Source organism: Triticum aestivum, chromosome 6D, assembly GCF_018294505.1.
Source record: "Triticum aestivum cultivar Chinese Spring chromosome 6D, IWGSC CS RefSeq v2.1, whole genome shotgun sequence".
Taxonomy (NCBI): Eukaryota; Viridiplantae; Streptophyta; class Magnoliopsida; order Poales; family Poaceae; genus Triticum; species Triticum aestivum.
Genome location: NC_057811.1, coordinates 339990826 through 340016479, shown reverse-complemented (window position 1 = coordinate 340016479; position 25654 = coordinate 339990826). Strand labels below are relative to the sequence as shown.

General features: G+C 42.2%; 1 non-coding gene across 1 annotated transcript; it reads right to left on the bottom strand.

Annotated features, from left to right (window-relative positions):
* Positions 1–24844: 24844 nt before the first annotated feature.
* Positions 24845–24948, bottom strand: LOC123146527 (small nucleolar RNA R71). The gene has a single exon (XR_006472781.1). It is a non-coding gene; the product is annotated as a small nucleolar RNA R71 (small nucleolar RNA).
* Positions 24949–25654: the final 706 nt, after the last annotated feature.

Below are 25654 nucleotides of genomic sequence, written 5' to 3'. Positions count from 1 at the left end.
AAGGATAGTAACATTGTCCCTTCTCTCTTTTTCTCTCATCACTTTTTTTCCTTTTTTTGTTGGGCCTTCTCTTTTTTTTTCTTTGGCCTCTTTTTTTATTTAGTCCGGAATCTCATCCCGACTTGTGGGGGAATCATAGTCTCCATCATCCTTTCCTCACTTGGGACAATGCTCTAATAATGATGATCATCACACTTTTATTACTCACAACTCAAGAATTACAATTCAGTACTTAGAACAAAATATGACTCTATGTGAATGCCCCCGGCGGTGTACCGGGATATGCAATGAATCAAGAGTGACATGTATAAAGAAAAATTATGAATGGTGGCTTTGCCACAAATACAATGTCCACTACATGATCATGCAAAGTAATATGACAATGATGAAGTGTGTCATAATAAACGAAACGGTGGAAAGTTGCATGGCAATATATCTCGGAATGGCTATGGAAATGCCATGATAGGTAGGTATGGTGGCTGTTTTGAGGAAGATATAAGGAGGTTTATGTGTGATAGAGCGTATCATATCACGGGGTTTGGATGCACGGCGAAGTTTGCACCAACTCTCAAGGCGAGAAAGGGCAATGCACGGTACCGTAGAGGCTAGAAATTGTGGAAGGTTGAGAGTGCGTATAATCCATGGACTCACATTAGTCGTAAAGAACTCATATACTTATTGCAAAAGTTTATTAGCCCTCGAAGCAAAGTACTACTACGCATGCCCCTAGAGGGATAGATTGGTAGGAAAAGACCATCGCTCGTCCCCGACCGTCAGTCATAAGGAAAGCAATAAAAGAACACCTTATGTGTCAAAATTGTCACACAACTTTTACCATACGTGCATGCTACGGGACTTGCCAACCTTAACACAAGTATTTCTCAATTTCACAATTACTCAACTAGCACACTCTAATATTACCACCTTTATATATAAAAACACTTATCAAGTATCAAACTTCTCATGATACTCAATGAACTCAATATGAAGTTTTTATTATGCTCAACTTGGATGCCTATCACATTCGGATTAATTTCACAATTAAAGTAAATTAGCATGCTGTTTAAGACTCTCAAAATAATATAAGTGAAGCATGAGAGATCAATAATTTCTATAAAATAAAACCACCACCGTGCTCTAAAAGATATAAGTGAAGCACTAGAGCAAAAACTATATAGCTCAAAAGATATAAGTGAAGCACATAGAGTATTCTAACAAATTCCGAATCATGTGTGTCTCTCTCAAAAGGTGTGTACAGAAAGGATGATTGTGGTAAACTAAAAAGCAAAGACTCAAATCATACAAGACGCTCCAAGCAAAACACATATCATGTGGTGAATAAAAATATAGCCCTAAGTAAAGTTACCGATAGACGAAGACGAAAGAGGGGATGCCTTCCGGGGCATACCCAAGCTTAGGATTTTAGTTGTCCTTGAATTTTACCTTGGGGTGCCTTGGGCATCCCCAAGCTTAAGCTCTTGCCAATCCTTGTTCCATAATCCATCAAATCTTTACCCAAAACTTGAAAACTTCACAACACAAAACTTAACAGAAAATCTCGTGAGCTCCGTTAGCGAAAGAAAACAAAACACCACTTCAAGGTACTGTAATGAACTCATTATTTATTTATATTGGTGTTAAACATACTGTATTCCAACTTCTCTATGGTTTATAAACTCTCTTACTAGCCATAGATTCATCAAAATAAGCAAACAACACACGAAAAACAGAATCTGTCAAAAACAGAACAGTCTGTAGTAATCTGTATCTAACGCAAACTTCTGGAACTCAGAAAAATCTACCAAAATAGGAAGGACTAGATAATTTGTTTATTGATCTACTGCAATTTGAATCAGTATTTTATCACGTTCTGGTGATTTTTAACAATTGTTTTCATGAACAGAAAGTTTCTGGAATTTTCAGCAAGATCAAATAACTATTATCCAAGAAGGTCCTATAGGTTTTATTTGGAACAAACACTAATTAAAACATAGAAACAAATATAACCAGAGGCTAGATCAAATATTTATTACTAGGCAGAACCAAAAAGCAAGAAACAAAAATAAAATTGGGTTTCCTCCCAACAAGCGCTTTCGTTTAACGCCCCTTAGCTAGGCATTGATAATTTTAATGATGCTCACATGAAAGACAAGAATTGAAGCACAAAAGGAGCATCATATAGCATGTGGCAAACACATCTAAGTCTAACATACTTCCTATGCATAGGCATTTTATAAGCAAACAAATTATCATAGCAAGCAAAAATTAGCATATGCAAGGAAGAAGAAAGAGACGATAGCAATCTCAACATAACGAGAGGTAATTTAGTAACATGAAAATTTCTACAACCATATTTTACTCTCTCATAATAATTACATGTAGGATCATAAGAAAATTCAACAAAATAGCTATCACATAAAATATTTTCAACACGATCCACATGCATGCAAAGTTGACACTCTTCCAAAATAGTGGGATTAACATTAACTAAAGTCATGACCTCTCCAAACCCACTTTTACCAAAAATTTCATAAGATTGGACATTCTCCAAATATGTGGGATCTAAAGTTGACACTCTTCCAAACCCACTTTCAATAATATTGCAAAAACTATTATCAATCTCATATTCATCATGGGGCTTAAATAGATTTTCAAGATCATAAAAAGAATCACCCCAATCATGATCATTGCAACAAGTAGTAGACATAGCAAAACTAGCATCCCCAAGCTTAGGGTTTTGCATATTATTAGAACAATTGACATCAAGCGAATTTATTATAACATCATTGCGATCATGCTTTTCATCAAAGGAACTATCAAGTATGGGTGCAATAGCAATGATCTCATGTTTAACATATGGAACTATAGCAAATTCATCTATATAAATATTGGCATCATGGCCACAAGAATAGCAAGCATCATGTTCATCAAGGGATATTTCAATCAAATCATCGGAATCATAATTATCTATAGATTCATGCATATCATTATTTTCTTCCTCCATAGACTCCTGCAAAATATTAGCCTCTTCTTGGACAGCGGAGGAGTCCTCAATATATGGTTTAACATAGGCATTGGAAGCATAATTATCATAACAATATTTAAGTATGGCAAAATTTTCAGATTTGTAAAGAGTAGCATCAAACGTTTCAATCAAAGAAGCAATTTCATAAGCACCCTTAAAAGCAACAAATTCTTCAATTTGTTGAACATCATAATAATTATAAACACCCTTAGCATACGAAGATACGATTCCATTATCACTAAACTCACATTGGTAGGGAAGGTGTTTCTTAATGTTTTCAGAGCAACAAGTAAAATCATAAATTTCACAAAGATTCCAAGCATAACACATCAATCTGTTTATTTGATCCCATAAGAGTCTCCCCTTTTCAGACAAACGATGACGCACAAAATGAGCATGCTCATCTAAAGATTTCCCATCAACTAGGCTAGTTGGGGTTTCAGCACGAGCGCATAAGGATCGAAGATGATCCAAGTAGAACACTTTAAGTGGATCCATAACAATAGATTTTTAGGAAGCAAAGATGCAAGCAAATAGAAGGCACATGGTAACACAAGCAAACAATAGATCTGGCGAGAAAAAGGCAAACGAAAAAGAAAGCGAATAAAACGGCAAGGATGAAATGGGGGAGAGGAAAACGAGAGGCAAATGGCAAATAATGTAATGCGAGGGATAAGAGTTTGTGATGGGTACTTGGTATGTCTTGACTTGTGCGTAGACTCCCCGGCAATGGCGCAAGAAATCCTTCTTGCTACCTCTTGAGCACTGCATCGGTTTTCCCTTGAAGAGGAAAGGGTGATGCAGTAAAGTAGCGTAAGTATTTCCCTCAGTTTTTGAGAACCAAGGTATCAATCTAGTAGGAGACCACACTCAAGTCCCACGCACCTACACAAACAAATAAGAACCTTGCAACCAACGCGATAAAGGGGTTGTCAATCCCTTCGCGGCCACTTGCAAAAGTGAGATCTGATAGAGATGATAAGATAACATTTTTGGTATTTTTATGATAAATAATAAAAGTAAAGAAAGCAAAATAAACGGTAATAGAAATAACTAGTTGACGGGAGATTAATATGATGGAGAATAAACCCGGGGGCCATAGGTTTCACTAGTGGCTTCTATCAAGATAGCATAAGTATTACGATGGTTGAACAAATTACTATCGAGCAATTGATAGAACTGAGCATAGTTATGAGAATATCTAAGTATGATCATGTATATAGGCATCACGTCCGTGACAAGTAGACCGACTCCTGCCTGCATCTACTACTATTACTCCACACATCGACCGTTATCCAGCATGCATCTAGAGTATTAAGTTCATAAGAACAGAGTAACGCTTTAAGCAAGATGACATGATGTAGAGGGATAAACTCATGCAATATGATATAAACCCCATCTTTTTATCCTCGATGGCAACAATACAATACGTGTCGTTTCCCCTACTGTCACTGGGATCGAGCACCGCAAGATTGAACCCAAAGCTAAGCACTTCTCCCATTGCAAGAAAGATCAATCTAGTAGGCCAAACCAAACTGATAATTCGAAGAGACTTGCAAAGATAACCAATCATACATAAAAGAATTCAGAGGAGATTCAAATATTGTTCATAGATAATCTTGTTCATAAACCCACAATTCACCGGATCTCGACAAACACACCGCAAAAGAAGATTACATTGAATAGATCTCCAAGAGAATCAAGGAGAACTTTGTATTGAGATCCAAAGAGAGAGAAGAAGCCATCTAGCTAATAACTATGGACCCGAAGGTCTGAGGTAAACTACTCACACATCATCGAAGAGGCTATGGTGTTGATGTAGAAGCCCTCCGTGATCAATTCCCCCTCCGGCGGAGCGCCGGAAAAGGCCCCAAGATGGGATCTCACGGGTACAGAAGGTTGCGGCAGTGGAAATAGGGTTTTGGCTCCTCTTATGATGTTTTCGGGGTACGTAGGTATATATAGGAGGAAGAAGTAGGTCGGTGGAGCTACGAGGGGCCCACGAGGGTGGAGGGCGCGCCTAGGGGGGTAGGCGCGCCCCTGCCTCGTGGCCTCCTCGTTGATTACTTGGCGTCCACTCCAAGTCCTCTGGATCGCGTTTGTTTAGAAAATTACGTTCCCGAAGGTTTCATTCCGTTTGGACTCCGTTTGATATTCCTTTCCTTCGAAACACTGAAATAGGCAAAAAAACAGCAATTTGGGCTGGGCCTCCGGTTAATAGGTTAGTCCCAAAATAATATAAAAGTGTATAATAAAGCCCATTGATCATCCAAAACAGATAATATAATAGCATGGAACAATAAAAAATTATAGATACGTTGGAGACGTATCAGTATGAAGATACCGACGATCGAACAATAAAGGGAATAACGGATGTTGTCATTGCGATACGACCGATAAAGATATTCGTGGAATATGTAGAAACCAGTATGAGTATCCAGGTTCAGCTATTGGTTATTGACCGGAGAGGTGTCTCGGTCATGTCTACATAGTTCTCGAACCCGTAGGGTCCGCACGCTTAACATTTGATGACGATTTTGTATTATATGAGTTATGTGATTTGGCGACCGAATGTTGTTCAGAGTACCGAATGAGATCACGGACATGACGAGGAGCCTCGAAATGGTCGAGAGGTAAAGATTGATATATATGTAGATAGTATTCGGACACCGGAAGTGTTCCGGAGGGTACCGGGTACATATCGGGTCACCGGAAGGGGTTTCGGGCACGCCTGGCAAAGATATGGGCCTAATGGGCCAAGAGGGGAAACGCAACAGCCAGTAGGAGCTGCTGTGCCCCCCACATGGGCCGAACCAGAAGGAGAAGGAAAGAGGGCAAGAGAGAAGAAAGGGGAGGGATTCGGCCTCCCCCTTCCTTCCCTCCTCCCTCCTTCTTCCTTCCCCCTCCGGAAAATATGGTAAGGGGGGGGGGGGGCGAATTGGACAAGGCCCCCAAGTAGGATTCCTCCTACTTGGGGCGCCCCATGGCTGCTCCTTTCACCCTCCCACCTATACATATGGGGGGCGCCTAGTACACAACATCAATTGTTAGCCGTGTGCGGCGCGCCCCTCCACAGTTTACGCCTCCGGTCATATCTTCGTAGTGCTTAGGAGAAGCCCTGCGCGGATCACTTCACCATCACTGTCACCACGCCGTCGTGCTGACGGAACTCATCTACTTCCTCGACATCTTGTTGGATCAAGAGGACGAGGCACGTCATTGATCTGAACGTGTGCAGAACTTGGAGGTGCCATACGTTCGGTACTTGATCGGTCGGAGCTAGAAGAATTTCGACTACATCAACCGCGTTGTCAAAACGCTTCTGCTTGCAGTACGGGGTACATAGACACACTCTCCCACTCTCATTGCTATGCATTCCTAGATAGATCTTGTGTGAGCATAGGAATTTTTTTGAAATTACATGCTACATTTCCCAACAGTGGCATCCGAGCCAGGTCTATGCATAGATGATATGCACGAGTAGAACACAAAGAGTTGTGGGTGGTGATCATCATACTGCTTACTGATACGTCTCCGTCGTATCTATAATTTTTGATTGTTTCATGCCAATATTCTACAACTTTCATATACTTTTGGCAACTTTTTATACTATTTTTGGGGACTAACATATTGATCCAGTGCCCAGTGCCAGTTCCTGTTTGTTGCATGTTTTTGTTTCGCAGAAAATCCATATCAAACGGAGTCCAAACGGGATAAAAACGGACGGAGATTATTTTTGGAATATTCGGAGAATATGGGAAGAAAAATCCACGCGAGACGGTGCCCGAGGGAGGCACGAGGCAGGGGGCGCACCCCACCCCCCTGGGCGCGCCCCTGACCCTCGTGGGCTCCCCGTAAGGCGGTTGATGCCCTTCTTCGGCCGCAAGAAAGCTAATTTTCAGGAAAAAAATCTCGGCGAAGGTTTCAAGCCAATCGGAGTTACGGATCTCCATATATATACGAAACGGTGAAAGGGCAGAATAGCAGAACGCAGAAACAGAGAGAGACAGAGAGACGGATCCAATCTCGGAGGGGCTCTCGCCCCTCCCACGCTATGGAGGCCAAGGACCAGAGGGGAAACCCTTCTCCCATCTAGGGAGGAGGTCAAGGAACAAGAAGACGAAGGGGCTCTCTCTCCCTCGCTTCCGGTGGCGCCGGAGTGCCTCCGGGGGCCATCATCATCACCGCAATCTTCACCAACAACTTCACCGCCATCATCACCAACTCTTCCCCCCTCTATGCAGCGGTGTAACCTCTCTCTTACCCGCTGTAATCTCTACTTAAACATGGTGCTCAACGCGATATATTATTTCCCAATGATGTATGGCTATCCTATGATGTTTGAGTAGATCCGTTTTGTCCTATGGGCTACTTGATGATCGTGATTGGTTTGAGTTGCATGTTTTATTATTGGTGCTGTCCTATGGTGCTCTCCGTGTCGCGCAAGCGTGAGGGATCCCCGCTGTAGGGTTTGCAATATGTTCATGATTTTCTTATGGTGGGTGGCGTGAGTGACAGAAGCACATACCCGAGTAAGTAGGTTGTTTGCGTATGGGATAAAGGGGACTTGATACTTTAATGCTATGGTTGGGTTTTACCTTAATGATCTTTAGTAGTTGCGGATGCTTGCTAGAGTTCCAATCATAAGTGCATATGATCCAGGTAGAGAAAGTATGTTAGCTTATGCCTCCCCCTCAAATAAAATTGCAATAATGATTACTGGTCTAGTTACCGATTGCCTAGGGACAAATAACTTTCTGGTGACAAAAAGCTCTCTACTAAAACTAATTTAGTTGTGTCTTCATCTGAACAGCCCCTAATTTTTATTTATGTGCTCTTTATATTCTTGCAAACCTATCCAAAAACACCTACAAAGTACTCCTAGTTTCATACTTGTTTCCGGTAAAGCGAACGTCAAGCGTGCGTAGAGTTGTATCGGTGGTTGATAGAACTTGAGGGAATATTTGTTCTACCTTTAGCTCCTCGTTGGGTTCGACACTCTTACTTATCGAAAGAGGCTACAATTGATCCCCTATACTTGTGGGTTATCACTTACCACCAATGTCTTATTTTGATTCGGCGGTATTGTTGGATGAAGCGGCCCGGACCAACCTTACATGCCCACGTTCATGAGACTGGTTCCACCGACAGACATGCAACTAGTTTTGCATAAAGTGGCTGGCGGGTGTCTGTTTCTCCTACTTTAGTTGAATCGAATTTGACTGCGGCCGGTCCTTGTTGAAGGTTAAAACAGCAAACTTGATAAATCACCGTTGTGGTTTTGATTTGTAGGTAAGAACGGTTTTTTCTAGAAGCCCGTAGCAGCCACGTAAAACTTGCAACAACAAAGCAGAGGACGTCTAACTTGTTTTTGCAGGGCATGTTGTGATGTGATATGGTCAAGACATGATGTGATATATGTTAGTGTATGAGATGATCATGTTTTGTAAAGTTATCGGCAACTGGCAGGAGCCTTATGGTTGTCGCTTTATTGTATGAAATGCAAACGCCATGTAATTGCTTTACTTTATCACTATGCGTTAGCGATAGTTGTAGAAGCAATAGTTGGCGAGACGACCACGACGCTACGATGGAGATCAAGGTGTCAAGCCGGTGACAATGGAGATCATGACGGTACTTAGGATATGGGGATCAAAGGCACAAGATGATGGCCATATCATGTCACATATTTTGATTGCATGTGATGTTTATCTATTATGCATCTTATTTTGCTTAGTACGGCGGTAGCATTATAAGATGATCCCTTACTAAAATTTCAAGGTATAAGTGTTCTCCCTGAGTATGCGCCGTTGCGATAGTTCGTCGTGCTGAGACACCACGTGATGATCGGTTGTGATAAGCTCTATGTTCACATACAACGGGTGCAAGACAGTTTTGCACATGCGGAATACTCGGGTTAAACTTGACCAGCCTAGCATGTACAGACATGGCCTCGAAACACTGAGACCGAAAGGTCGAACGTGAATCATATAGTAGATATGATCAACATAGATATGTTCACCATTGAAGACTGCTCCATCTCACGTGATGATCGGACATGGTTTAGTTGATTTGGATCACATATCACTTAGATGACTTGAGGGATGTCTATTTAAGTGGGAGTTCTTAAGTAATTTGATTAATCGAACTTAATTTATCATGAACTTAGTCCTGGTAGTATTTGCATATCTATGTTGTAGATCAATAGCTCGCGATATAGCTCCTATTTTTTTTTGATATGTTCCTAGAGAAAACTATGTTGAAAGATGATAGTACCAATGATGCGGACTAGGTCCGTGATATGAGGATTATCCTCATTGCTGCACAGAAGAATTATGTCCTTGATGCACCACTAGGTGACAGACCTATTGCAGGAACAAATGCAGACGTTATGAACGTTTGCTCGGTATGATGACTACTTGATAGTTTAGTGCGCCATGCTTTACGGCTTAGAACTGGGACTTCAAAAACATTTTGAACGCCACGGAGCATATGAGATGTTCCAAGAGCTGAAATTGGTATTTCAGATTCATGCCCGTGTCGAGAGGTATGAGACCTCTGACAAGTACTTTGCCTACAAGATAGAGGAGAATAGCTCAGCCAGTGAGCATGTGCTCAGAATGTCTGGGTACTACAATCATTTGAATCAAGTGGTAGTTAATTTTTCAGATAAGATAGTGATTGACAGAGTTCTCTGGTCACTATCACCAAGCTACTAGAACTTCGCGATGAACTATAATGTGCAAGGGATAACAGAAAAGATTCCCGAGCTCTTCGCGATGCTGAAATCGGCGAAGGTAGAAATCAAGAAAGAGCATCAAGTGTTGATGGTTAACAAGACCACTAGTTTCAAGAAAAAGGGCAAAGGAAAAGAAAGGGAACTTCAAGAAGAATGACAAGCAAGTTGCCACTCCCGTGAAGAAGCCCAAAGCTAGACCTAAGCCTGAAACTAAGTGCTTCTACTGCAAAGGGACTGGTCACTGGAAGCGAAACTGCCCCAAGTACTTTGCGGATAAGAAGGATGGCAAAGTGAACAAAGGTATATTTGATATACATGTTATTGATGTGTACTTCACTACTGTTCATAGTAGCCCCTGGGTATTTGATACTGGTTCAGTTGCTAAGATTAGTAACTCGAAACAGGAGTTACAAAATGAACAGAGAGAGCGAATTCCAAGGTTGATAAGATCACCATAGCATACTCCATCTACCTTCGGGATTGGTGTTGAACCTAAATAAATGTTATTTGGTGTTTGCGTTGAGCATGAATATGATAAGATCATGTTTATAGCAATACAATTATTCATTTAAATCAGAGAATAACTATTGTTCTATTTACATGAATAAAACCTTCTATGGTCATACACCCAATATAAATGGTTTATTGAATCTCGATCGTAGTAATACACATATTCATAATATTAATGCCAAAAGATGCAAAGTTGGTAATGATAGTGCAACATACTTGTGGCACTGCCTAGATCATATTGGTGTAAAGCGCATGAAGAAACTCCATGCAGATGGGCTTTTGGAATCACTTGATTATGAATCATTTGATACTTGCGAACCATGCCTCATCGGAAAGATGACTAAAACTCCGTTCTCTGGAACAATGGAGCGAGCTAATGACTTATTGGAAATAATACATACCGATGTATGCGGTCCGATGAGTGTTGAGGCTCGCGGCGGGTATCGTTATTTTCTGGCCTTCAGGGATGATTTGAGCAGATATGGGTATATCTACTTAATGAAACACAAGTCTGAAACATTTGAAAAGTTCAAAGAATTTCAGAGTGAAGTAGAGAATCATCGTAACAAGAAAATAAAGTTTCTACGATCTGATCGCGGACGCGAATATTTGAGTTACGAGTTTGGCCTTCATTTGAAACAATGTGGAATAGTTTCACAACTCATGCCACGTGGAACACCACAGCGTAATGGTGTGTCCAAACGACGTAACCGTACTTTATTTGATATGGTGCGATCTATGATGTCTCTTATCGATTTACCACTATCGTTTTGGGGTTATGCAATAGAGACAGCTGCATTCACGTTAAACAGGGCACCGTCTAAATCCGTTGAGACAACACCGTATGAACTGTGGTTTGGCAAGAAACCTAAGAAGTTGTTTCTTAAATTTGGTTGTTGTTGGTGTCAAAACCGGCGTATCTCGTAGTAGGGGTCCTAAGCTAGGCGTCTTGGAGTGATGGTAACATGGACACAGGGTTTTACCCAGCTTCGGGCTCTCTTGAAGAGATAATACCCTACATGCTGCTTTTGATTGTTTTCATATGGGTGTAGTACAGAGTACATGTATCTACCACGAGATTGTAGTAATGAATATGAGATTGTCTATTAACTAGCCTGGCCTCGGTTTATATAACACACTAGAGGCCTAGGGTTTAGGGGAGTCCTTGTCTTGGACGCCAAGTCTTGTGGGGTCCTTCTTATATGCGGCATGGGTTGTCCGAACTAGCCCATGAGTGAACCGCCATGGGGGTCCTCGGCCCGATCCAGCTGGTCGGGAGACGACGTGGTGAGTACCCCCTAGTCCAGGACACCATCAGTAGCCCCCTGAACCGGTCTTCAAGTTGGGGACGCTCCTCGATTCTTTCGAACTGTTCTTCATCTTCGGTCGTCGGTCTAGAAAACTGGTTCAACAAATCTTCTCATCTTCGATCTTGAGGATCGCCAAAGTGCATCCTAAGAGTTTACACGTCGGGTATCCGAGGAGCCTCTTTAAGTTTCTGGCCTTTATCAATGCCTTGTTATTTTTATGACACACCTCGGGTATGAAGTTGTTCACGGGCGGCAGTGTCCTCTTGCGTCCGAGCTCCAACACCGGATTGCATTCGAGGTATCTTTTGCAGCCGAGCACCAACGCCGGACTGCTTCCGAGCTCCAACGCCGGAATGTATCCGAGCTCCACCGCCGGAATGTATCCGAGCTCCACCGCCGGACTATGTCCGAAGAGTATTGTTACAGCCGAGCTCCAACGTCGAACTGCATTTGAGCTCCAGCACCGGACTATATCTGAGCTCCAACGCCGGACTATGTCCAAGCCCCAACGCCGTATTGTATCCGAGGTGTCATAGATCACCTTGGTTCAAAAAAAAGTTGAAGGAGTTTAGCCGAGCTTAATGCCGGAAATGCCCTCTATGGAGCCAGCCACTGGCGCCCGAGCTTTATGCCGGACTGCTTCCGAGGTGGTGCACCACCCCGACTGCGGGCCAATTTTTTGTCAATATTTTTGATTGGTGCAATTTATTCTCTGCCGAGATATATAGCCAGTAGCCCTCAAGGTGTGTATCGGTCTGAAACCCGAGATGCACCTAAAGGATGACACAAGACCACTGATCCCAGTAGCCCCTGAGACTTAGGTTGATTCACAAAATTGGCCTGGGGATCAACTCCTAGCTCGGCAGAATACTTCGGGACACAAAGAGCGGTGTGCAAAGTCCTCGAGACTCGGGTTGGGTGCGGCCGACCAATCTGAGGAACATAATCTCCTCAAAAACTATATTGCACTTTAAAGTTTCTGCATTAGATTGTCAATGCAGTAGCCCCCGAGCCACTGGTCGGGTGGCAACACCAGATCAGGGGATCGATGTACCCCTTTAATATTTGTAAATTATAAGCACGAAGCCCAGTAGCCCCCGAGCCTTAATGTGGGCAGGGGTGGCCGAATTAAGGATCGATATCCAGAGTAAAATCACAAATTATGTGTAATGATTCTATGTATCCAAGTACTCTACATCATTAATGCTCGGATCCGCATTGTACAAAACTTTGTTGACCGACCATCGACTTCAACCTCCTCGGCCAGCAGTCGAGGAGTGTTTGTCCTACTTTATAAAGCCTTTATGATGGCAAAGATTGACGGCAAACAAGGCAATCCGGCCATACGGTTTTATAAACAAAGGTACGCAGAGAGATATGTTATATTACTTTTTAACGTAAGAAACATCTTCCAAAGAAAATAGTCCCGCTATCGGTTCCTTTCTTTGGGTCATCATGCTTATCATGATCATGAAACCTCACCTCCGATCAACGTGGGAGGAAAATATTGAGGATTTAGTTCGGGGAAAGTTCCCGAACTCTTTGGTATTAATGAACCAAAATTTTCACTTCCGTCATTGACGACCAATGTGGTCCTTTAAGATTGCTAGCTTTCGGCTTCACCCAGTCTGAGGTACTAACTCGGATGACCTGGTAGTAACAATCACAGAGGTGCTCCCTTTACCACCTAGCCGAACAATCGGGAACGTAGGGGTAAGCACAGGAGCCAGGCAACCCAGCTTGGCCAAAATCTTAAGTCAAATTGATGCATATTTATGGCTTTATATAACGATAATTACGGAAGGCAACGCTTGTATAATGAATACAAACTCTGATGATATATACTTATTTTGACTCCATTGCGACCGTTTATCAGTTGAAAGTGGCCCATCGTCGGCTTCTACCCCTTTGTAGATACTACGCAGGGTGTTTCCGCAATAACAAGACAACCCTTAGCCGACGTCTCGGTGCCCGAAGGCGGTTGTGTTAGCGGAAACAAGGCAATCAGATATCCGGGCTTTATAACTTTCACTTAGTCATAGGAGCTTTAAACTGGGGAAGCTAGCTACGAGCCCCCGGTTAGTGTTCCGCGACAGCTGAGGTCAAGTCGTAAACACTTCGGCCAATGTTATGAACGGCCCATCATTTAACACAGTCATCGGATCGCTGACCAGTTCACGCTTATTGTGTCAGTCAGTTGTCGGCTTTCTCCACTGAGGTGCTTAACCATGTGAGTTGGAAGCACAATCGCAGTGGTTCTCCCGTTGCACACCTAGCCGAACAAAGTGGAACGTAGGAGGCAAGCACAGGAGTCGGGCAACCCAACTATTGACCGAAGACACAATTCGAAACCGATGCATATATAGCAATATCTGAGAATGTTTTTGCCGAATCTCTAAAGGTGTCCGGCGTTGCACTGCGAGACTTCTGCTGCAAACACACAAATAGTTCAAAAGTGCCAGAATCTTGGAAAACCAAAAAACGTCAGTAAAAACTTGACGTTCGAACAAGATCAAGTGTTCGGTGCCAATCCGAAAATTGGAAGAAAAAAATTGTGCTTCTGTCGTGCTTTAACATGACACAACCGATCTCAAGAGTTCACGCGAGTCGGCCTACGGCTTCAAGCTCCTTATCCCAAAGGCGGAGTACTTCTCCGAAGCCAGTTTAGCGAACTACACTCGAGCGACTTTTAGAGAGAAGACAGGTTATCCGGCTATTGACCATATACTCGAGTCGAAAAAGGAGCGGTATAAAAAGACTTTGCAACGACCAAGAAGAAAACACATTTACTATAAAACAGCTCATATAAATTTAAGAGCCACCAAGTGACTTGGGTAAAGAAAATTATGTATAACGATTGTATGTACCGAAGTACTTATATCATATCCGTGTTCACCCGAACTTTAAACGCGTCTTAACCGACCGTCGGCTTCTCCCTCTTCGGTCAAGGGCCGAAAAGTGTTATGTACTCCACCTGTCGAGAATATCGACGGTGTTTTCGATAACCAGGCAATCAGGCCATAAGGTTGTAACAGACAAAGCGCGCTCAGGGAACTTATGCTATATTACTGACGAAGTGTAAGAAGCATCTTCGAAGGAAATAGTACCTCCACCGATACCTTTCTTCGGTTGCTCATTGTTACTATGAGACTTGTGCAATAGATTTTTTGTACTCATGAGTTCCGTTGTGTGCCGACTATAATTGAAAACAATAAGAGAGCTAGCTTTCGGCTTCCCCCACTCTGAGGCCCGAGCTTGGATGACCCGATCGTGACAATCGCAGAGGTGCTCCCTTTACTCCCTAGCCGAACAATCGGGAACGTAGGGGTAAACACAGGAGCAAGGCAACCCAGCTTGCGGAACACTTAAGTCAATATGGTGCATATTGTGGCGTAATACACGAACAAGGAACGAAGCCATACAAGTATAATCATATGCAAGAGGAAAAGCTTCATAAAGGAAGCCCCCAAGTAAACGGGGTATTTGAATTTGTGTGTCACAAACAAAGTTATGACAAGGAATTTTTTCATAAACAACTTTTTTGCCAAAAAAGTATAATGCTTGGTCGAACCGAACAAAATTTAAAATTGAAAGTTTTTTAGCATGAAAGCGACTTAGCTGGTTAATGTGCTCGGCGTTGATGATGAGGTCCGGACTTATGGCGGCACGAAGACATAGTCCTCGGCCTGGCCGAGGTCCCAGCTCCCAAGCCGGTTCCGAAGCGTCCGAAAAAAGAGCTCGGCTTGACGAAGTGGCGACATAGCGCGGTTGACGTGTTGAGGAGCAGCCCCTGGTCCAGCCGAGCTGACGAAGCTGGTCGGCTGATGATGCCGGAGTCCCCGGAGTAGGTTAATGAAGTGATGACGAAGCCCTCGGTCCAGCCGAGGTGACAGCGTTGCCCAATCCGGATCATTGACCACAATTTGATCGATGCCGGCAGGATGAAGACGTCGGCCCACAGACTTGACCGCGTGACGTAGTCGAAGTTGATTACATGCACACATAAAATAGTGCAAGCAAGAAATAATGATAATTAAAAGAAAAAGGTGCATAAATAATTTATGCGGAGCGAATAATATGGTGGATATGGCATGAGCGTCGAGGTTGAGTCGATGGCGTGACGGCGTTGTGGCGCGGCAATGTCCACACAGGTCAGCCGACCTAGAGGACGGCGAGGGGCTGTCTGACCGCGGAGACCATATGCACGATACTACTAACAGCCCTCAGATCGCTTTGATGATCCACTCACACGTAAAGTAGCAGCATTGGTCAACACGCTTTTTGGTAGAAAGTAGTAGAGAACCAGGAGCCGAATACATGCTGAATAAAATAATTAGGAAAAAAGAGTTCTCCCTGACGTGTGCAGCCCATGGAGCCAAGTCCCTGTTAGGGCGCTGCTTCCACTCTAACTCTTCGGCTGGATCGCCTGTTGGTCGGATTGAGTCCGGATCCGATGTATCGCCAAGCAGCGGAGGTGAACATAGGCCGTACTGCAATCTGTGCGGAGAAAATAACACTGGTCGAAGTAATAATTCCCCAGAAAAAATATTATGCATTAAAAATAATTTGGAGAGGTAGCACCTGGCAGTAACATGAGTGGCTGGCCAAATCAAAGACAGACGAAAACGAAGTCTCGGGAGAAGTGCTTCAAATTAGTACTACTAGTGGTAGCACTATATGTTAATCTCAGCGGCCATCACGTGAGACGCCAATAGCTTCAAACTCCAGGTTACTTTGACCTGCAACACACGCCTAGTAGAAACAGTAGTATTAGCAGCTTTGAGAAAATCCATCAAATTCTCGAAAGGTCGATTGGATCTGCTCGGATTTGACTTGATGAAGCCTGTTGCCCGTGCTCGGCCTGCTGCCATTATACGCACGTACTTGCGCATAGGTCCTCGGTCAGGCCTGATCCCAACTGCCGCGTACGGAGACCACTGTAAACAAAAATTGCACATGCCGGCAGCAACAATTCTCAAAGAATAATACATCACGCGGCACGAATTTAACTGAAAATATAACACTTGATTCGGTATCGGTTGAAGATTCCATCATGCCATGACGACCACCCATCAGGCTCTCAATGAAAGCACCAATGTCGGTGTCAAAACCGACGTATCTCGTAGTAGGGGTCCTAAGCTAGGCATCTTGGAGCGATGGTAACATGGACACATGGTTTTACCCAGCTTCGGCTCTCTTGAAGAGATAATACCCTACATGCTGCTTTTGATTGTTTTCATATGGGTGTAGTACAGAGTACATGTATCTACCACGAGATTGTAGTAATGAATATGAGATTGTCTATTGACTAGCCTGACCTCGATTTATATAACACACCAGAGGCCTAGGGTTTAGGGGAGTCCTTGTCTTGGGCGCCAAGTCTTGTGGAGTCCTTCTTGTATGCGGCATGGGCTGTCCGAACTAGCCCATGAGTGAACCGCCCTGGGGGTCCTCGGCCCGATCCAGCTGGTCGGGAGACGACGTGGTGAGTACCCCCTAGTCCAGGACACCGTCAGTTGCGACACTTATGTCAAAAGGCTTCATCCTGATAAGCTCGAACCCAAATTGGAGAAGTGTGTCTTCATAGGATACCCTAAGGAAACAATTGGGTACACCTTCTACCACAGATCCGAAGGCAAGATCTTTGTTGCCGAGAATGGAACCTTTCTAGAGAAGGAGTTTCTCTCGAAAGAAGTGAGTGGGAGGAAAGTAGAACTTGATGAGGTAATTGTACCTTCTCTCGAATTGGAAAATAGCTCATCACTGAAATCCGTTCCCGTGATGCCTACACCAACTAGAGAGGAAGCTAATGATGATGATCATGAAACTTTGGATCAAGTTACTACTGGACCTCATAGGTCGAACAGAGCACGTTCCGCACCAGAGTGGTACGGTAATCCTGTCCTGGAAGTGATGTCTACTATGCAACCTTCTTCTTGTAGACGTTGTTGGGCCTCCAAGTGCAGAGGTTTGTAGGACAGTAGCAAATTTTCCTCAAGTGGATGACCTAAGGTTTATCAATCCCTGGGAGGCGTAGGATGAAGATGGTCTCTCTCAAACAACCCTGCAACCAAATAACAAAGAGTCTCTTGTGTCCCCAACACACCCAATGCAATGGTAAATTGTATAGGTGCACTAGTTCGGTGAAGAGATGGTGATACAAGTGCAATATAGATAGTAGATATAGGTTTTTGTAATCTGAAAATATAAAAACAGCAAGGTAACTAGTAACAAAAGTGAGCGAAAACGGTATTGCAATGCTTGGAAAACAAGGCCTAGGGTTCATACTTTCACTAGTGCAAGTTCTATCAATAATGATTACATAATTAGATCATATAACAATCCCTCCACATGCAACAAAGAGTCACTCCAAAGTCAGTAATAGCGGAGCACAAACGAAGAGATTATTGTAGGGTACGAAACCACCTCAAAGTTATTCTTTCTGATTGATCTATTGGGCTATTCCTATAAGTGTCACAAACATCCCTTAGAGTCCGTACTAAAATAACACTTTAAGATACACATCAACCAAAACCCTAATGTCACCTAGATACTCCAATGTCACCACAAGTATCCGCGGGTTTGATTATACGATATGCATCACACAATCTCAGATTCATCTATTCAAACCAACACAAAGAACTTCAAAAAGTGCCCCAAAGTTTCTACCGGAGAGTCAAGATGAAAACGTGTGCCAACCCCTATGCATAAGTTCACAAGGTCACAGAACCCGCAAGTTGATCACCAAAACATACATCAAGTAGATCACGTGAATATCCCATTGTCACCACAGATAAGCACATGCAAGACATACATCAAGTTTTCTCAAATCCTTAAAGACTCAATACGATAAGATAACTTCAAAGGGAAAACTCAATCCATTACAAGAAGGTAGAGGGGGAGAAACATCATAAGATCCAACTATAATAGCAAAGCTCGCGGTACATCAAGATCGTGCCAAATCAAGAACACGAGAGAGAGAGATCAAACACATAGCTACTGGTACATACCCTCAGCCCCGAGGGTGAACTACTCCCTCCTCGTCATGGAGAGCGCTAGGATGATGAAGATGGCCACCGGTGATGATTCCCCCCTCTGGCAGGGTGCCGGAACAGGGTCCCGATTGGTTTTTGCTGGCTAGAGAGGCTTGCGGCAGCGGAACTCCCGATCTAGGTTTATTTCTGGGAGTTTTGGTATTTATAGGAATTATTGGCGTCGAGAACAAGTCACGGGGGGGTCCACGAGGAGCCCACAAGGTCGGAGGGCGCGCCCTAGGGGGTGGGGGCTCCCTCCACCCTTGTGGAGGCCTCGTGGCTCTTCTGGCCCAACTCTTTTGCTTTGGGGGCTTCTTCTGGTCCATAAAAAATCACCGTAAATTTTCAGGTCAATTGGACTCCGTTTGATATTCCTTTTCTGCAAAACTCAAAAACAAGGAAAAAACAGAAGCTGGCATTGGGCTCTAGGTTAATAGGTTAGTCCCAAAAATCATATAAAATAGTATATAAAATGCATATAAAACATCCAAAACAAATAATATAATAGCATGGAACAATCAAAAATTATAGATACGTTGGAGACGTATCAAGCATCCCCAAGCTTAATTCCTGCTCGTCCTCGAGTAGGTAAATGATAAAACAGAAATTTTTATGTGGAATGCTATCTAGTGCACAAGTTTGATCAATGATAATTCCAATCACCTTTTCTAGCATCATTATATATCATAACAATAGCTCATATCATAAAGCTTCTCATGATCAAGTAGCAAGCTATTCACATGTTAAAGCATAGATCATAAACTTTCTTGAGAACTAACAAACTATGTTCTCAGTCATCAAACAATTGCAATTCATCTTATTTTCAGGAAGGGTCTATGTAAGAGCTTTGATTTAGCAAATCCCACATACTCAACTATCATATAGTCTTCCACGATTGCTACCACTCAAAGGATATTTTTAGAACAAATACCATCCATCGAACACAGAGAAAGATAGGGGCTTAATGTTTCGCCTCCCAACTTATTTATCATATAGATAATCGTCAACAATAATAATTCATGATCAAATATATTTGAATGGCCATATATGCTTAAATCTTTCCCCATCACATGATGCTTGCCAACTAAAGAGTAGGTTGGAATGAGAAGGAATACTACTGACTCTAAGATAGGCCCTTCGCGGAGGGAAGAAGGGATTTGCAGAGGTGCCAGAGCTCGAAGCTTTTAAAACAGAGATGAAAATAATTTTGAGAGGCATGCTTTCATTGTCAACATAACAACCAAGAGTTCCCAATATCTTCCATACTAGATACATTATAGGCGGTTCCCGAACAGAAAGGTAAAGATTTTACCCCCCCCTCCACTAACAATCACATTCCACGGCTAGTCCGAAACAACGGTTACCGTCCAACTATCAACAATCCTGGGGGAGTTTTGTTTAATTTATTTGCGATTTTGTTTTTGATCTTTTGATCATAAGACTAGGCATCCCAATTACCAGCCATTTTTATCGTGAATGATGAGTGGAGTCCACTCATCGTGAGAATAACCCACCTAGCATGGAAGATACTGACAACCCCTAGTCGCTACTTGAGCGATTCAGGCATACAAAACAGATTATTATTTGAAGGTTTAGAGTTTGGCACATGCAAATTTACTTGGAACGGCAGGTAAATACCTCATATAGGTAGATATGGTGGACACTCATGGAAGAAACTTGGTTCAAGGAATTTGGATGCACAAGTAGTATCTCTACTTAGTACAGAAATTTTGGCTAGCAAAAGATTCTAAAAAGCAAGCACCACATGTTGGAGGATCCATAACAATATAACTTCTATACAAATATACCCAAGCATAACTCATTATGTTGTCTTCCTTTTCCAACTTCAACTAATTTGCTCAGGTTTGAAAATAATTAATGGGGCTCACAATCATAGAAGATGTCCAAGATAGTATATTTAAATGTGAAATCTCTCTTCCTTCAATATTCTTTCATGAATTGTTCAAGTGACCAATACAATGTTTGCTAACTTTCAATAAATTTACCACCTATACTTCTTATATGTGAAGTCATTACTCCCCATGGGATAAGCATATGAAACATATATAATTTCAGATTTATGATATTCAATTCATTCAACCATTTACTCATAGGATATAAGTGAAGCGCACGAGTAAATGACAAACTACTCCAAAAAGATATAAGTGAAGATCAACGAGTAGTCAAATAGTTATTTAGCTATGTGAGGACTCTTAAGTATTTCAGATCTTAAGTACTTTATTCAAACAGCAAGCAAAACAAAATAAAATGACATTGCAAGGATAGCACATATCATGTGAAGAAGCAAAAACTTGGGTTCAACCAAAACTGACCGATCATTGTTGAAGAAGAAAGGTGGGATGCCAACTGGGGCATCCCCAAGCTTAGATGCTTGAGACTTCTTGAATTATTAATTAGGTCCTTGGGCATCCCCAAGCTTGAGCTTTTGTGTCTCCTTAATTCCTTTCATATCGCGGTTTCCCTAAATCTAAAAAACTTCATCCACACAAAACACAACAAGAACTCGTGAGATAAGTTAGTATAAATCAATGCATAAACCTTATCGTTCTCTACTGTAGCAAATCACTAAAATTATAATTTGACATTGCATACTAAATGCCTCTGCATATTTAAAACTCCTATCCTCAAATAGAATCATTAAACAAGCAAACATATGCAAACAATGCAAACATAACAACAATATGTCTAAACAGAACAGTCTGTAAAGAATACAAGAGGAATCATACTTATTTAACTCAAAAAATTCCGAAACTTTACCACACTGTAGAGAATTTATCATAGCTTATTCTGCAAAAAAAAAATCAACATTTTATCACATTCTGACTTTTCTAGGGAATTTTTTCAATAGCGACAAATTTTCTGTTTTGAAACAGCAACTCATATACTTGCAAATTGTGCATGGTGAAGGCTATCCTTGACACTTTAATTGAAATAAAAGATACAAAACCTTATTCTAAATAACATCAAGCAAATATAAATAAAATAAAATGACGCTCCAAGCAAAACACATATCATGTGGTGAATAAAAATATAACCTCAAGTAAAGTTACCGATGAACGAAGACAAAAGAGGGGATGCCATCCGGGGCATCCCCAAGCTTAGGCTCTTGGTTGTCCTTGAATATTACCTTGGGGTGCCTTGGGAATCCCCAAGCTTAGGCTCTTGCCACTCTTTATTCCGTAGTCCATCAAAACTTTACCCAAAACTTGAAAACTTCACAACACAAAACTCAACAAAAACTCGTGAGCTCCGTTAGTATAATAAGGCAATTCACCACTTAGGTACTGTCAAGACAAGTTTCATAGTTTTTATCACATGATGCCTACTATAACTTATCATTTCTACAATTTATATTAAGCAATATAAGCCATAGAAACTAGAAAACAAGCAAACTATGCATCGAAAACAGAATATGTCAAAAAACAGAACAGTTTGTAGTAATATGTAACTCTTGAATACTTCTGTAACTCTAAAAATTATGAAAAATTAGGACAACCTGGGAAATTTGTGTACCAATCAGATGCAAAAAGAATTAGATCAAAATCACGCTTATGTGAATTATGAAAATTATTTTCCTGGGCGCAAAAGCTTCTGTTTCTCAGCAAGATCAAAACAACTATCACCGTAAGCCATCCCAAAGGTCTTACTTGGCACTTTATTGAAATAAAAGCTACAAAACATGATTACTACAGTAGCATAATCATGTGAACACACAAAAACATTAGGTATAAATGTTGGGTTGTCTCCGAACAAGCGCTTTTCTTTAATGCCTTTTTAGCTAGGCATGATGATTTCAATGATGCTCACACAAAAGATAAGAATTGAAAGATAATGGGAGCATCATGAAACATATGACAAGCACATTTAAGTCTAACCCACTTCCTATGCATGAGAGAATTCCTTATTTGGCGTTTTTTTAAAGTTTGGTTCCCTATTTGGCCCAAATTAGATTTTCTTCTCTGTTTGACACCTAAAGTAATTTTTGTTCCTTATACGACACTTCCGTCCATTTTAGACACTAACGGTGGTAAGTGTAAGGTGAAAAGACCGTTTTGCCCCTAGTGTATTGTGTGACCATTTTAGATGTAGTAAAAAAGCAATCAGATCATCCATGTTTTAGGGATGTTCAATGAATATTGCGCATGTATATGTACGCTTGATAAGCACATTTCATATATATAATTTGACACCCAAATATAGCATTTGTTGTGATCTGACAATCAATTCTTGCTATGAATTACTGCATATTTTAATGAGAATCATATAAAGGGTTCATTTACTTGTCACTTGTTTCTTTTGCAGAAAAGTGCGCAAAGGCACTATAATCGTCAAGATTCCAGACTATATGGCTAACCAGAAGAGAGAAGGGCATGAAAGAAATACGTCAAGGACTTCAGTGAGAAGAAAAGAAGTATCCAAGTGAGCAAGCTAAAAGAAGAAGGGGATCTTCTTGGGAAGAAATGAATAGAAGAGGAGGGCCAAATCATAAAAGTGGCAGATCAGATGGGGATCAAAATCCCTAGGCGCATCCATTCCCAAATTGGGCCTGGCACATCTCTCCTTCTCCCCGACCTCCTTCTCCAACACCGGCCGCTGCCACGGCCAGGCCGGCGTGGTGGGCGCGCCATCATCACCACTCCACCGCGCCTCCGCAACCCGATCCACCACCGCGCCTCCACCTTCATCGCGCCGCCCAGCACCTCCATCAACGCCGCCACCAGCGCCGCCTCACCACCTCACGCCGCCTCCCATCCATCTCCCTGCTGCTCCTCCACCTTTCTTCTTCTCCTAACCTTACTGCTGCTCTTCTTCTTCTTCTTCCCCTTGCTGCTGCTACTTCTCTTCTTCCCCTAACGCATCTGCTGCTGCTCCTTTCTCTTGATGTGCCCCTGCTGCTTCTCTTCTCGCCCCTGCTGCTCCTTGCCTCCGCCCCTGCCTACTACTGCTGCTGCTCCTCTCTCCTTTTTTTCCTCAAATCCTGCTGCTACCCCCTGTGCGTGCGTGCGTGCGTGCAATTTCTGTGAACAATTAGAGTGGAGACTTGATAGATTGTACTCTGTTTTACACTATTTCAATATATGTGAACCGCCCGTTCGTTATTTGTCTGTTACATTCAGGTTACTAGTTGCGAATCTTGTGTTGTAATTGTTCATTGTGAAGTCAGATATATGAACATGTTTGATTCTTTGTCCCTGTGATAGGCTCCAGTACATGTGTTCCTTTTTGTTGTCTCAATTTCTTGTGATATACATGATAGTTATATGAACCATTTCTGTTCCTATCTTACAATCTTGAACTAGACATTTTCCTACTTTCTAGCTTATATTTGAAGTCTGCTTGTGTTAGCATTTTATTTCTCAAGTAAAACAGAAAACACCAAAATATAGTGAAGACAATCTTGTTCTATTTTGCTTGTTCGCATTCTCTTAGTCGACGATCTTCAGGAATAACCTTGTTAGTTTAGGTTTTATTTTCCGCTTTCATCACCCAATATTGTGTTACCTAGATTTAGCCGAGCATAGTTGTCGTCGCCTAGTCCCTGTGGAGAACACGGCATCCGTAGTTTGGGTGTAAAAACCCACTCTACTTCCAATTGATCATTTTGGCGCCGTTGCCGGGGACTAGCGTCGAGCGACGGTGTGAAGCTATAGACTAGGCTTAGTATAGTTTTTGTTTAAATTTCCAGTCAAATTTATTTATGTGCTCCTCTTACCTTTTTACTTTTTGTTGCTTCGGCTTATTAGGATACTAACTTTCTGACTAGTGTTTACGGTTTATGAGTGTGCGTAGGAAATCTGAACTATTTACAGGTTGATTGATAGTTACACTTGGTGGAGATATGGCGATGCTTCGTGATGTTTGGATGCCAAGCAGCCAATGCTATTTCACAGGGCCACTTTGGCTGTCTTTTGAGGCGGAAAATTTTGAGCTAAAGCCTGGTCTTATTGCTTTGGTTCAACAACATCAGTTTGGAGGGTTGCCTACTGAAGATCCTTACGAGCACTTGCTCCGAGTCCTGGAGTATTCAGATACAGTAAAGTACCATGAAGTTCCTCAAGATGCTATCAAGTGCATGCTGTTCACATTATCTCTCTGTGATGATGCTCGTGCTTGGTACCGATCCTTGCCATCAAGGTCATGCAGTTGGAATGAGATATCACAAGCATTCTTGGATAAATATTTCCCACTACACAAGCAGTCCGTGATTCGAGATGAGATCTTCAACTTTGTTCAGCGTGAAGGCGAGAGTTTGTATGATGCTTGGGAGAGGTACAAAGCCTTGTTCAGGAGATGTCCTAATCATGGGCTCGAGAGATGGTTAGAGCTGCAGATATTCTATAGAGGATTGACTTCGGACACTCGAGCTTACGTCGATATGGCATCGGTGGAGCTATTACAAACAAGACACTTGATGATGCTTTTCTGCTGATTGAGAACATAGCCTTCCACCAACTTCAGTGGTACAATGAGGAGCCCACCTCTGATTCAGTTGCTTGCTTGCAACAAGTCACTTCATCTCAGCAAGAATCTCTTACACAAAAGCCTGAACCTCTATCTCAGTGTGACAAGATTGAGCTTGCATGGATTATATTTGACGATGATGATACCATTCTAGTTGACACGCACGCTACAGATCATATGGATACTAGTGTTGGAGATTCAGTTTTGCATTGTGATGATTCTTCCATGGATGAGCTAGAGCTGCAGTTAGTTGCTTTTGATATTGAGGAGACACCTTTAGTTGATATTGACCATGTGCTGCTAGAGCCAGATATGGAGAAGTTCGCCTTCGATGATGTTATCCGCATTGATTCCTCAACACTTGAGCCTGAGATGGAGAGCTTCATGGTTGATTATGGTGAGGTGGATTCAGATGTCAAGGAGCCAAGCTCTACTATTTCACTTGTTGACACGAGTCCGGTGGAAATTTCTACTACCACACCTCACTTGGTATCTTCAATTGAGGTAGTCCTGAAGCTTCTTCCTAACTATCTCAGGTATGATCGCAACTTTC